General features: G+C 38.1%; 1 protein-coding gene and 1 long non-coding RNA gene across 6 annotated transcripts in view; one reads left to right on the forward strand and one right to left on the reverse strand.

Annotated features, from left to right (window-relative positions):
- Positions 1–13,263, forward strand: part of LOC115351911 — a 43,408-nt gene extending 30,145 nt beyond the window's left edge. Inside the window, exon 3 of the long non-coding RNA XR_003926945.1 lies at positions 8,948–13,263. This is a non-coding gene — a long non-coding RNA (uncharacterized LOC115351911). The remainder of the gene's footprint in view (positions 1–8,947) is intronic.
- GALNT18 (polypeptide N-acetylgalactosaminyltransferase 18) overlaps positions 1–14,621 on the reverse strand; it is a 253,560-nt gene that overhangs the window by 37,848 nt on the left and 201,091 nt on the right. The window lies entirely within an intron of this gene.

A 14,621-nucleotide genomic window follows, 5' to 3' on the forward strand; every position in this document is an offset into this window, starting at 1 on the left:
AATCAGTGCAGCTCCCTGCTAAACAAATACAAAGTTAATATTGTAGTAACATCTGAATGACTTAAATGCATTCATCAGCTTTTTCACTTGATTGCTCTAAGCTTTTATGGACAGCCAGCTGAGCAGATAGGCTTGGCATAACAGAGCTATCCCTGTATAATTTGTTTAATCACACTTTAAGAGAAAAGACAAGGAAAAAAAAAAAAGGTGGCAAATGGTTCAAGAAATTGAGCAATTATTTTTAAAGCTATAAGGTTCTTTACCTTACAAAAACATGTAAAAAAAACCACAATTCCTTTAAAGGCATACAATTATTCTTCTAGTGTAACAGTGTCATTTCTGTACATTCTAAATTGAATCGAAATTCAAAGAAGTACTAGCTGTGATTGCCACTTAGTTGACATGTTAGTAGATTTCAGAGCCAGAGAGGACCATTAGGTTTTTTACATTGATCTTCTGTATGCCATGGGCTATATACTTCCCCCTGCTTACCTCTAAGTTCAATAATGTGTATCGCATTAAATTATACTTTCCAGAATTGTATCAGCTTTGATGACTTCGACAGTTACTGTCACTGCTTCTTATAATGGCTAGTCATCTGCTCTGGTATGAATATGCACCTTATTCCTAATTTGTATCCAACTGGCTTTAAATTCTAGCCATTGGTTCTTGAAACAATCTCTAGTATCCCGTATTTTCTTTTGGGGAAAATACCTCTACTCTGTAAATATAACCAGGTTTAGATTGAACTCAACTCTTGCCGAGAGCTAGTTTGATTGCTGATTTCAAATAAATTATCTGACAAACATAGCTCTTTTCTTGGCTTACAAATCAATGCAGATTTTTTTTTAGAGTTACTCATAAATATTCAATCAAGATTTTATGTGAACATATAATTTCTGATATTCTGTCTGCTTCCTGAGTGGACAAATGATAAAGCTTTTTAATTAATGAACAGGAGAAAAAAAAAAAAATCCCTTCTTCACAGAAACACACTGTGGATACCACCATTCCATAAACATTTCTGCAAATAACCCTACTCTGCAAGTGGTGGACAATACTAGAGAGAAACTAAGCTGAAACTGTATTGCTGATCAGAATTTGAATGAATGCTGTGAAAGTAATATGGCTCGTGTAATTACAGAGGGAGTTAAATATGCTTTCCTGGGGACTGAATTTGGTCCATGAATTCTAAATGAGCCAGTGGATGACTTCAATTAAGGGAATGACACAATAAAATTATCAATAAAAATAAAGAAATTATAAAGTGAATCTTCCATCTACTGTATTAACTACCTTTTGTAAGTTATTCACGTACTGTCAAGAATCTGACAAACAAAAATCTGACCTTCAGAACTTTAACTCTGATGAAGTAACAAATGAGATAGTATAACATCAGTCAAAAGAATGTTTAAATTGACAACCATCCAACAATTACTACAACATCAATCTCCAAGTTCTATACATGTGTCAACTATGTTGATTTTATGCTCAATTTATATTGTAAGCAACAATTGGTTTAAAAAACTGCTGATTGAAATGCTAATTTGCAAAGGGAAGCGACATCTTTAAAATATGGATAACTCTAGTAATTGCTACATAATATGCAACTCGGATCTATTTCAAATTAATGCACTCAGAAAATGTGAAATGCTCAAACAGTATTAGATTATGAGACACTGTAGGTACCCAACACAGCTGCTTTATTTCTCCAAAAGCATTAATTAATTAAAAACATTTTCAATTTAGCACAGGAAAGCCCTGTCCTTTTTTGATTGTACTATATATTTTTGAGATTAAAATCAGCTGAAGTATGGAAATTTTTAAAGCTATTCCACCGGGCAGAGAAAGATTGCTAATAAAAAATGGGAAGTTAATGTCACTTTTAAAAAATTTTCAACTCAACACTAACGTAGCGTATGAGTGTGTAGCCTCAGGATAGCCACTTAATAAATTTTTGTTAAGAGAAAAAAAATACACGGACACTTGTGAAGCACCACTGAAATGATTAAGATATAACCAAGTAAGATGGAGCACACTTTTCACCAGTTACATCACATCCAAGGCCAGAGACAGTTACCGCTTTCATGTATGGACAGGAGGAATAGCTTCTAGCAGTTCTCAACTGCTACGCTGTTGACAACGATACTCTAGTATGAACAAGACCTAAGAGGAGTCGTTCTGTCCCGACATCAAAAGCATCCCTGTAGGTGGAGTAAAGCTGGCTCGCCCTGGGGAAGGCAGAGCGTACCGCACCGATGGCCGGCTCAGGAGCTCCCACGGCTGGGGTTCTGCAGGGCCCCGCGGGGTGCGAGCACCGCGCAGCACAGCACAGCTGTGCTGTCCCGAGGCCTGCGCTTCTCTGTTGAGATCGCGAGGTGTTTAGAGTCTGATGGCCTCAAGCCAGCGAGTACCACTTCACTGATGCCAAGCTACAAGCCAAATTCCTTTCTGAAGATACGTGGTCCCTCTGTAGCAGTCCTTTATTACTTTCACTGGGTCTAGTACCCGTGGTGAGGAAACGCCACTCGTCACTCCGTACAAGTAGTGCTCATTTGCAAAGTGCTTGAGTGAGATCTCCGAGTGGGCCAACTTTAGGCTCCAAGATCAGGGTATTAGCCAACCGTTGCAGAAGTCAGCAGCAGCTTCAAAAACACAACAGCCGGTATATTTTGGGGGTGTTAGCTGCAAAGCCCTTTGGCACCAGCTCACTGGGTGTATGTAATAGACTACTGTAAGCCTATACTCCTGAACTGAACCAAATATGAAAGGCAGCATTACCTTTAATCGGCTTAGTGTTCAACATGAAAAGCACAGAATCTGAATCCAAAATCCAGTGCCAGGCTCATCATCTAGCGCTCAGCAATATTTCACCTTCACATTTTCAAATGTTTTGATGTTTTAACTTGTTAAATCCTTTTGGCCAAAACTATCCATACAAAAAAAATTACTTACTATAACACACAAAAAAACCCCGCCTGGAAATGCGTGTGCATTTTTATTTCCCAGATGAGAACGGTTTTGTACTATTGTATAATATTCAGGCTAACAACTCTAATCTCTTCTAAATTAAAACACTACATGAGAGCTTGAAAGGCTCTGATAATTTAAAATTCTTAGGCACTGCAGTTGCTCACAACAGTTTGTTTCAATTACATTTTCAAGGCAGTTTTTTTACTACAGATATGCTGGGCAAATTGCCTTAAACATGTAAACTAGGGATGAAAGTTCTTGCAGTGACCATCATAGTCTCAATAACCATGTTTTGAATTTTATAAAATGCAAAAAAATCAAAAGAAGACATTAACTTTAAGCAGCCTGAAAACCAACTCCTTTGATATTCCACTTATCCTCTTTTCCCGCATCAGCCTCACCTATTTAACAAAACGCTGAATAAATTGTTTTCAGTCAAAACTATAGAGACAACACATATACATCCCTCTCCTCCTGGATCAATGACAGACATATCAACAGTGGACAAGCTAACCAGGAAAGATGACAGTGATGCTAAAGTAGGATTTAGTCATATAGAAAGGCAACAGAATTCAAGATGAACAGGGCTGAGAGGCTAATACAAAAATTAAAGCAATGCAGAAAACATGCAAGGTAATGATAACATGATACACAAAATGTGGAAGGAATATCATGAAGTGGAAATTCTTCATAAATTATTAAAAAAAAATCTGGGAAGAAACTTCTGTAATGTACAGCAATAATAATTAACTGTTTTTTCTTAAAAAAAAAACAAAAAACAAACCAAACAAACTGAAAAAGCCCCAGATCTGTGAGCTATATGGTACAACAGAGGAGAACAGAGATGTTAGTTTATTAATCCTATGGTTTCTGTGCACGAGCATTTTTTGCGGCCCCCAGCATACTTCTCTGTGCACTCCACGAGCTTGCTTACTACTATTTTTTGCTGACATGATGCATTATTCTTTTCTGCAGTAATATGACGAAAGCTAAGTTTATCAGCTCTAGGTAAGTTACATTAGAATTTTTGCCAGTTGCAGTTTCTATTATCTCTATGGAAATCCTGCTTTACTAGGCAAAAGCTTTCTAACTGAATGTCTTTGATAGCACTTTCTGAGTACCCTTCTGACATTACTTTTGATCAGCATTTGCAATCTTTCCTCCCATTAAAGGTCAACATATGCTTCTGTATCTTTTCAGCACATCTTGTAATGTATGTAAAATTGCACCAGTACCTCTAACTGTAAAATATTAAACAGTACAGCTATCTTAAAAGAACTCTTATCCATTCTCTGATGATTGAACAGATATGGCATAATACAGAAAACTGCTTTTATTCCTGTTACATTTTGTAGTTAGGGGTTTTATTTGCTTTTTCAAACACGTCACCTGTGGCACTGGCCAAGTTAGCTTTGACTCTTCTGCTGCATCTACCTGCATAAAACAGTCAGACATGTCTCAGTCAGGAAAACACTTATTGATTAGCCAATATTAATTAAAAAAGACCTTTGTTTTCTTAGAGCCTTCTTGGCTCTAAGTTTTCGAGTAATTCAAGTTCTTAATGTTCTTCCTTCTAGTCCTAAATATTCATAGCACTCAAAAGAATTGAACTACTTTTTGAATTCTTGCTTTTTAACTTCAACTTGGGTCCTGGAACCTGAATGTCAAGATTACTACTTTAGCCAGATCACTGGTTTCAGCTTATAGTGGTATTTTCCTTTTTCATTATTCACGCTCACCTTCAGCAGTGATCCTGTACACTAGGCAAGAATATAGATTTCAAAAGCATCTAAGACATTTATAAGTCTTTTAATTCTAAGCCATCCTATCAAAGCAAAGAAAAAAATTTCTTCAACACAAACCCATTTCTCCAAGAGTACATAAATGCTATGCACTCCCAAATGAGAAAATCAATGTTACTCTTAGGAAAAAAATGATTGCTTTTCAACTATTTCATTTCGCTATGGTTGAAGTTTCAATTCCAAGTGATCAGTTCTCTCAATTCTCACAAGCATACACAATGTTTTTACACTACATAGTTTCAAATGCAAAAATAAATAAGCAGCAATATCTATTCCATTATTTCCTAATTGAGGGATGTAGGAGAGATTTCCTCTGATCCAGAGTAATGCAGTTATACAGCTATTTGTCTTTGCTTTTGTTTTTAATAAGTGGAACACATGAAAGACCTATCCTAGGTCTGAAACCTGAAGGAGGACCTCTGTGCCCATTCTTTTGAATTCAAGTGTCTTTTACCCTGTGAACAGAGAATGACGTTCATTATGTCTGATACTTTCATAAAATGAAGAGCCAGGTTAGCCTCTGGTCCTACCATCATAAAGACCTATGGTCAGTTGAAAAATACAGTCTACAAATCACTCACCAGTCTATGGTCAGACAATGTCCAATCAATGGCTGGACTCGATGATCTTAAAAGTCTTTCCCAACCTAAACGATTCTATGAATGGACCTAGTGATCAGATCCATACCTGTACTTTACAAGCTAATAATTCAACACCACTGATCTTCACCTGCGAATGAACAACTTTCTTCAGTTTAAAAGACTCTCCCCTGACAGGCAATAGATACTGAATTTGAATGAGGTAAGCAATACAGAAGACTGGGTAACAGTCATACTATTTATATCAACAGAAAGCCTCTTGAATCAAACCACAGAAAGTACAGAAATAATTTACTCATGGCAAACGGTTCAGTACAAAATTTGCTCCAAAACTAGAAATCAGATTAACAGATTCTCTCTCTGAAACTTTGCACTGAAGTAAAGAATGAGAATTTGGCCAGAATCAAACTTAAGGAAAAAGATTTTTAAAAGAAAATAATATACAACATGAAATTATATATTACAGCCTTCATCCACAACACGTCCCCCACGAAGAAAGTGTTGTACTGCCTGTGCTAGGCCAAGGAAGGACTGGTTGGTTTTGGAAACCTTTGAAACATCTCTGTAGCTCCCTCATGCACCTATCATATTCTAAAGAGGCTGCAGATTTGAAAAAATGTTCACTGGATTTAGCTTCTCGGCCATACACCAGAAAAACGGTCTACTTTGAAAGGGATTGCAAAAAACTAACACTAGATTTTGCTTCTGTTGAAAATACGGTCACAGTTTCTATTATCTTTACTATGATCAAAATCAGGATTTATGCACTGAGAGAAATTAACAGCAATATAAATAGCCTCAATAAACTACTCAGCAGGAGTGTCTTATATAAAAGACATTAAATGCCATAGCAAGCAGGCCTTTTACAGAATATGTTTAAAATAAAAATTAGAATTCATTAATGCTTATAACCATCCTTGCTAGGCAGTTTCACTAACTCTGTACCTTTATCTTCTATTACTTGGACCTTTACTAAACTGAGCAACCCAGATTAAAAAACCCCAGCTACTGTAGTTCCAGAAGCATTTACTGTGGAAATACCCTCGTTCTCAGAAAGCATGTTGTATGTACATGAAGTTAGTGTTAGGCCCAGCGCTTGGACCATTCCACAAGACTTAGTGAAAAAGGCAAAGGAAAACAATGAGCTTGACTGTGCTCTGTCAGATGCAGCCTCTGGAAGAACATGAAGAGACCCCTGTCTCTTCCCCTGCACCTCTTAGTGCAGGGACACTAAGAATCAGGCCGACCAGCTAAGCCGCCACTCTCGTGATGCAGCTGCTTCACTTTGAATGAATAATGACATACTCACTTTGGCTGTACAAAGAGAGGAATGACTACTCTCTCTACCGCATGGAGTGACTTTTCACTGCAAAGTATCTGGACCAAGATGTAATTGGATGTTTTGTACAGTTCAGTTTCTGTATACCACTCTGTATGTGTCTGCATACATAAAATAATCATTGTAAACCAGGTAATTGCTAACTTCAGACCAATGCGTTAGCAGGTCCTTAGAAAGAAATGGTACTATGCAGAGCAGACTTTTATACACAGACATTGAACGTGTCTAACATTTGCCTTGAAGACAAACATGAACATCAACCCCGAGTTTGCATGTGACTGACAGCTGTTCAAACAGCTGCTGTGTTTCTTTTTATTGCTTAAAAAAGTCTCCCTGAAAATGTTTATTGTAGACATCTCATCTTCAGGGCAGTGATTTTTCAAGTTTGAAGGGTCAGTCATTGATCCACATCAGCAGGTTTTGTTCTGTTCTTCCTTATTCCCTGACAACCACTGAAAAATGCTAGATGTGGGGCCTTCTGTTTAACTATTTTCTTGCACAGAGTCTCGTTTTGCAATGCTTATGTGTTTTACACACACACTTAAGAAGATGATCCTACTTCTAAATACCAGAAGACTTCTTGTTTTCTGAAATGTATGTATTTCATAGTAGTTTCTTAGAAATCTGTATTTTGGGCCTAGAATAATTACGATTTCACTATAAGTTTAATTTGCAGCTGCAGGAGAAAAAGAATACATATTCATCCATAAGCCAGCTCAGGATCTGAGTCATCACAGCTATATGCTATTCTTAAACTTCAGAAACTCCCTTATCTAAAACTTCTCGGGACAGCAGTATTGTGGTGCTCTGTTGGCAGCAGTGTTAAGACTGTCAAGGAAAAGCAGCTGCAGTATTCAGTATTTCCTTTTTTTTTTTTTTTTTTTTTTTTTAAAGTAAATTGAAAGGTGTCATGGAAAGCCTGACCTGTAGTAAATGAGATAATCACATTTTGTCTATTAATTTCTCCTCATAAAATGGTATATGATGCTTCTTGGTCAGGATACTTCACATACACAGAAAGCCAGTCTTAAGAGGGCTACTGTTTCTGCTTCCAAATCCCCTTAACACTCATTCTGACAAAGTACGTGGTTCTTCTCCCAGCCTTCCTGGCATTGACAATTGTCTGATACAATATGAATTTCATTAGGCACAGGAATCTAAAGAAAATTTTTAACATTGCAACATACATAAAATTAAGGCACTATTAAAGCTCAGTTTTGAGATGTTCATATTTGCAATGTCTCAATAACCTGAAGATCACACTACCTTTACTCTAGAGATGTCTAAATTATTCATTTAAAATAAACTGACAAATTTCTTATTCTCCCCTGCCCCTCCCAAATTATTTGCAAAGCAATTTTAGTTCTTTTGATAATTATTTGCTGAACATCTATGAATCATTCCCTCTCCTAGGTTTTACAGATTGCACTAATAACTATATGGTGTTTGTGATCAACCCTGTACTTTTTTACCAGAATGTAAATGCCTTCACTGATAGCCAATTTTAGTCATAGGTATTCTTGGTTACAAAATAACAAATACCTGTGTATGAACAACTACCATGCTAAGAAGTTTAACTGAAGAAAAAAATATTTTTTACAAAAATACATATGAATAACATTTAAAAAAGGAGCACTTATGAATCATACAAAGAGTTTTTAGAAGTTCCTGGGAGTTTTTGTAACTGCTGTTTCCAGTACTTCACACAGTTTGCTTAGAATACAACATTAAGCTTTCATGTCAGAGTCTCATACAGTGTAAACTGGAATAGCTCTACTTGTTGGCATGACTTCCTTTCATCGCCCTCAGCAGAGATGCAATAATTCATACCAGATAGGGCTGTACTCATCAGTTTCCCAGTGTCAGGTCTGCAATATCTTGCAAGAATATGAAAGGATATGAACGGGTGTCCCTTCTCGCCTGCATTTCCTTTCTAATAATTCTGCCAATCTAGTCTTTTGACCCTGGTTCTCAACTTGAATTCCTCAAAATCTAACTGGTTTGTATTGACTTCCACATCCCTGGATGAGCTTTGTGGTTTAACTGCTTATAAATTGAGAAATATATGAGCCAGAAGCTATTGAACAAGGGAACACACAACTGCCCATTATCCCCTCAATCACAAGCACTTTTCAAGGTAAATCTGTACTTAAAATATCACTTCATTGACTGATGGTACTTGTTTATTATACAATAGTTGTAAAGTCTCTAATAATGTGGTGTTTCATTCTCAGCAAAGATTCTTCCAAATTATCACTCGGGAGTAGTTTTAATGCAAGTGACACACTGTCATCAGTCTGCCTTCAAGATTAGAGGCCTCGTGTGGTGGTGCAGCCCCCCCGGGCCACATTGCAATGTCAGGACCAGCCAACATTGTGTTCTTGCGCAGTGAGTTGGGACAACCTGGAACTTTCTTATCCTGGCTACAGTACAGTGAGTTAGGACAGTTAGGCACTCCCTAACTGTACCTGAAACTCCTGCTGCCTGGAACCGCACCTGAAACTCCTGCTGCCCGGATCATGGCCCACCTTTGAGGGTGCCTGACAAGAACTGTGGCCAGAATGGAAATACACTGACTGAAGTCAATCATCTCCTGAACCTATAAACAGCGGTCCTGAGGGAGGCACTTTGAGCTCTCCTGGACTGCAGCAGGCTGTGACCAGCATCTCCCTCTGAGTGGGACATCTCTCACAGCTCACAAACTCTCCAGTTTGCGAAATTTGGAGGACCGTCACTGAAAGCTGATGATGGGACCTGGGCTGAAACCGTTCACTCCTTGAGGCTCAACCCTCGCCCGCTGAGAAATGCCGAGACATTTGAAGTGATTATTTCACTGGACTTGAGATGAATTTTTAACAGGTATACCTTTGTTTATATATGTATCTCTCTTTGTGTCTGTGTGCATGCGTGTGTGAATTGACTTAGATATCTGATAAAAAGTATAATATAAATATTACCATTTTGAATCTATAATTAAGTCACTTGGGGTTGTAGTAAATTCTATTGAATCACTTTGTAAATGTTAAACTAGTCAATGATTAAGTGCTGCTAAATCCTGTGATCCACCTTAAACTGTGAATGAACCTTAGACTGCTGCTACACACATATAATCCCTTAAAACATAAAACATTGACCGAGTGTGGGAGTAGGAGTGGAGCCAGCCGCACCTAAGCTCCATCAGGAGTTCAGAAAGCCAGCGGGTCTTCTCTGAACCTCGCGACTCAACGGGAGGGTCTTCCTTACTCTTTGTATTCCTTCCATTAGACAAACCATTGCCCAAGTCTGAGACTAAGATTGCACCTAGCTGCAACTAACCTCCATCAGGAATTTAGAAAGCAAGGGGATCTTCTCTGAACCTCGTGGCTCAATGGGAGGGTCTACCTTACCCTTTTGCATCTTTGGTCTCTATATAAATCATTCTAGTTTGATTCTAACTTGATTTGCCTTTGTACGTTTCATCCATGTATTAAGTAATAGAGTGAACCTTGCCATCAAACTTCGTGAAGTCGTGCTTTTATAAACTCCTATTAAATCACTTTTGCTAATACCCTTGGCAGTGATTCTTTAAGCAGCCCAAACCACTCATTTGCAACACCTGGTTAAACAGCAGTCTTAAACAACAACAAACATCCAGGCTCAGGTGGTTCCCAGAATTAGGAAGTGAACGCAGTCAGGCCTGGGACATTCGCTTGCTGCAACTACAAGCAACCATCTTTTCCATGCAAAATGGGGGCACTGCTGGAAATGGACCTTTTAAGTGTCTGACTCAATTGTAGCTTTGCTTCAACAAGTTCAAGAATTAAAACAGTACCTTTATCCTTTTCTGCATGAACCACTTTTAAAAAACAGCAAAACCTCACAGCCTGACATGAACTTTGTTTTGTACTGTTTTGCCACTACTGTTCTTCTGTCCTCCTTTCTTTCCTTTCATCTCCTCTCACTTTCTCCCTTACTGCCACTCCATCTCATCTCCCAATTTTCCTGTTTCCCTCTATCATTACACTGAAGGGGGGCTGCTTCCTCACACCCCGCAGCTGTCTCCAGTTTAGTCTGTTTGGCCAAGAACAACTGTGGGCTGTTGTGCTTTGCCTCTGAGCTGTTCTCATGCAATTAAAGCAACATGATTTTTACCACCACTGAATGGTGTAGTAGGAACCTATTTTAACTACTGTTGTTAACTATTTTACCATGTTGCATTTACTATGTTAGCTATTTTAATAGTTGCAAAAGTCAGTTTTGTTCAGCCGTTCTAAGAAGCAGCAGCACTGCACAGCAGAGGAGGCTTGATATGGCAGGCTAAGACATACGCTAAAAACCCTTTCCAAACAGTTGACCATCAGCACACCAAAGGTACTAAAACCACCTTACGGCCTTGCTTCAGGCACATCTAATAGCTGGCCGGTACCCATGGTGGCTATGAGAAGTAATAGCAGATGCTCAGGTGTGATAGTGATGTTCTTGCTGACGAGTCTGGGAAATTACGCCAACGTACTGTATGTTGCTGTACACATGGGAATAGTAACAACAGTGTTTATTTTGGACAGACAGCGACCAAAGGCAGAAATGGAAGGATGTGATGCGTAGGAAGCAATACAGTCCCCCAGCAGCAGATCAGCGGAGGATGAGCAACTTAGAAAGTTATGCTGTTCAGATGCTACCACTTAGAAAGACAAAGAAGTTCTCAACAGAATCTATAATTATCTGGGCAACATTCTGTAATGAAATAATTCTTACTAAAGTAATAGCAATTCTTCCCTTAGATTCATGAGAACGCCTTGCAGAATTGCCACCCCTTCTGTTTTTTTCACTGGTTGAGCGTGCAAGTTGCTCTACTCAGTGGATGGTATCATAACTCCTGAAGTGTCCAGGCTCCTGGGGACCAGGACAAAATACAGCTAACCCCAGGAAGCACTCTCTGAAGACAGGAGGAGGGTACAAAACATAGCTAATTGCAGATTCTAGTTTTTCAAGTGCCCTCTGTCTTTTCAGGCCAAGCCAAATAACTTGCTGTGAGAAATTCTTTCTCATTAGTAGTATCAGAGGACTAAGGAAACGGACAGATTATGTTCTGATTTTCCATTCCATCCTACTATTTAACCACATGTAAGATTTGCATCAGTTTCTCTATTTGTAGAACAGTACTACAAAATAAACACAGTTATAAAGCACTCTAAGATACTTGCAGGAATGAACTATGAATATGCTAATGTTAGTTACAGTAGACATATGGAGTGGATTGCTGAAAGGTTGGGGATTCTGAATCACAGCAGTCTTACCATCACTAATTCTGATGTCTGTTTAAAATGAAACCGAAGCATGGCAGGAAAAATTATTTCTGATCATTTCATTGCAATATTTGAGGATATTTCCTTGCCATTTTCTACTGCTTTTAATTGTAAAACTACACATGATGTTCTCGATATTGTCTGCAAAAAATGGAGCATGGATTTTTAATTCCCTTTCTGTTGACTTCAATGATTTCTTTCTTGTATAAAACATGCTAAAAGAAAACAGTAGCTGTATGTACAATTCTGAAACTATTAGTTGATGTCAAACACCTCACCTAAGCCATTTCCCATGCAAAAAGATGAAAATCCCAAAACATCTGAAAGAGGTTAGTGGGGGGAAAAAAAAAAAAAAAAAAGGAGGTTACCTGATTTAGAAGAGAGGCTACAACGGTAACTAAGAACAGCAACTTAAACTGCGTATGAGGGAATGGTTCCTGGCAGCCAGATATATTAATGCACATCTAGATGCAATTGTGCAAAGCCCTCCACGGTGGCAGCTCTAAAACCATAAATGGTATAGCTGCAACAGTAAAAATTTGCACCAGAGCTAAGAATGGCATCACCAAAACCCTCAGTTATACAAGCAGTCCTGAATCAGGGGACTAATCTTTTTGACTGATCTATTTTGATAAGGACTGCCAGGTGGGCAAAATACCCCCCTTTTTATATAGCATTTCACCACTACTAGAATAAAATTAGCATCTCACCAATATCTTTTGTGGTTACTGGCAGGTTCACCAAGATTAAAAGTAGTGCTTATTCATATATTTCCAATATGCTAGAGGAAATGTAAATGGCTGCAGCTCTGCTTAACCAAGAGATGCAATATGTGCAATGGAAATCTCATAGTAGTATGCCAAATAGTGTTTGTTAGTGCTTTCCCTGTTAATACCATAATCCCTAACAAAGAGAAAGTCTACTCCTTTTTAAAAGAAAGTTCTCACTCATTACCAGGATCTCGCTTATATGTGGGCCTTTTTGGGGGTTGTTTTTAACATCATTAGTTACAAAATTAAATACATAGTAATGGGAAGGAGACACAACGTTGTAATTATGAAAGGAGCGGAATCTTGGCAAGAAAAGTGTCCCTTGCCTTTTTTCCCCTCTGGCATTTATTTGCTGCTATGTCATTTATACAGAACTTCATCTGACGTTCAAAGGTAGTTTTTGATCTGGTGAATACTGAACTGTGCTAACTGAAGTGACTTTTGTTGTTGTTGTTGTTTGTCTCAACTATAATTAAAATTTCTAATTGGAATTTACAGCCATGCCTGTAGTGTGTTGTTATCACAGATGATATGCCAGAAGAGAGTTATGGCGTCCTCCCAGAAGATGAAGAATAATGGCTCTGGCACATGGGTGAATTACACAGTTCCTTAGCGAACACTGAGGACTAGCTTAAAAACCTCCTGGAGGCAAACAGTGGTTACCACATAATTATGTGACAAATAAGCCACAGCCCATGCAGTGAGCAAGTCTGATGGATGGGATTTTCAGATATTTTTGTCTTCATCATTCATAATTTACTCAAGCATGATGCCACTAGTGATCAATATTAAAGGCCCTCAGCGAAGGAAGCCAGCACAGAACACAGTTTGCAGCACGTGCAACTTGGCAAGGAAGTGCAGAATCATATCTGCATTTCACCAAACTTATGTTTCCAGGTCACTATGAGATCCAGGTACAGAGGACAAGATTACGTTGTTGCTCTGTGTTTATTTCTGAGATATTAGGAGGATTCATTTGCTGTATAGTCAAATCACGTAACTGACAATTCCATGGGTAAAACCACAATGCATAACTTAAGTGGAGCATAATAGGGTCCTTTTGAGAAAACAAATATAAAAGGTAGTCAGAGAAAAAAGTGATTCAAACTGGAGGGATTTTTCAGTTTCTTCAGTCACTCCCACAAATACATACATTTCCTTTATGTCATTTTTGCTTATGTTACTTTTCAGAGTTAGATAATCTGCACATCTGTCTTTGACAAGCATGTTCTAGACCATGTGATGTTATTTTTACTGTCAAGATTTGCCTAGAAACACTTTCACCTATGCCCATATACTTAGCTACTTGGGGAGATACAATGTCTTAACCCTTGTGTTTGCCAAGTTAAATCCAGCTGTTGTGTAAGACAATGGAAAGGTTTTGGTAATTTGAGTCTTTGGCACATACTAGAGTAACAGGACAACAGCAGAGAAAGAAAAAAAAAGGAGCTTTAGAAGAAGGGCTTTCACAAGAGCAGTGTGTGGAATTTGACACAGCTGTATGGTATGAAGAAGGTGGCTGTACATTGCACATTTGTGAAAATGAGACAGAAAATGCATCAAGTAAAAAAGATGTTGCTTCAGATGTGTAAATAAACTGTGAGTTGAGTATACATATGTATGTATGTAAAATGTTTTAAAATGCATTGTTTCATTCATATGGCATGCACAGTTAAAGATCAGAAATGAAAGATTTTATCAACAAATCTGGGTCAGTGCTGACTCTCATATTCCTTACATTCTTTCAAAATGAATAAACAAACTTCACTGTCAAAGTGCTGTTGTACCAGTGATTCTCAATTTACAGCAGAAATAATGTTCTAGCTTTCTATAAAAGAGCTACTAAACAGCTT

The sequence above is a fragment of the Aquila chrysaetos genome, chromosome 16 (genome assembly GCF_900496995.4).
Source record: "Aquila chrysaetos chrysaetos chromosome 16, bAquChr1.4, whole genome shotgun sequence".
Taxonomy (NCBI): domain Eukaryota; kingdom Metazoa; phylum Chordata; class Aves; order Accipitriformes; family Accipitridae; genus Aquila; species Aquila chrysaetos.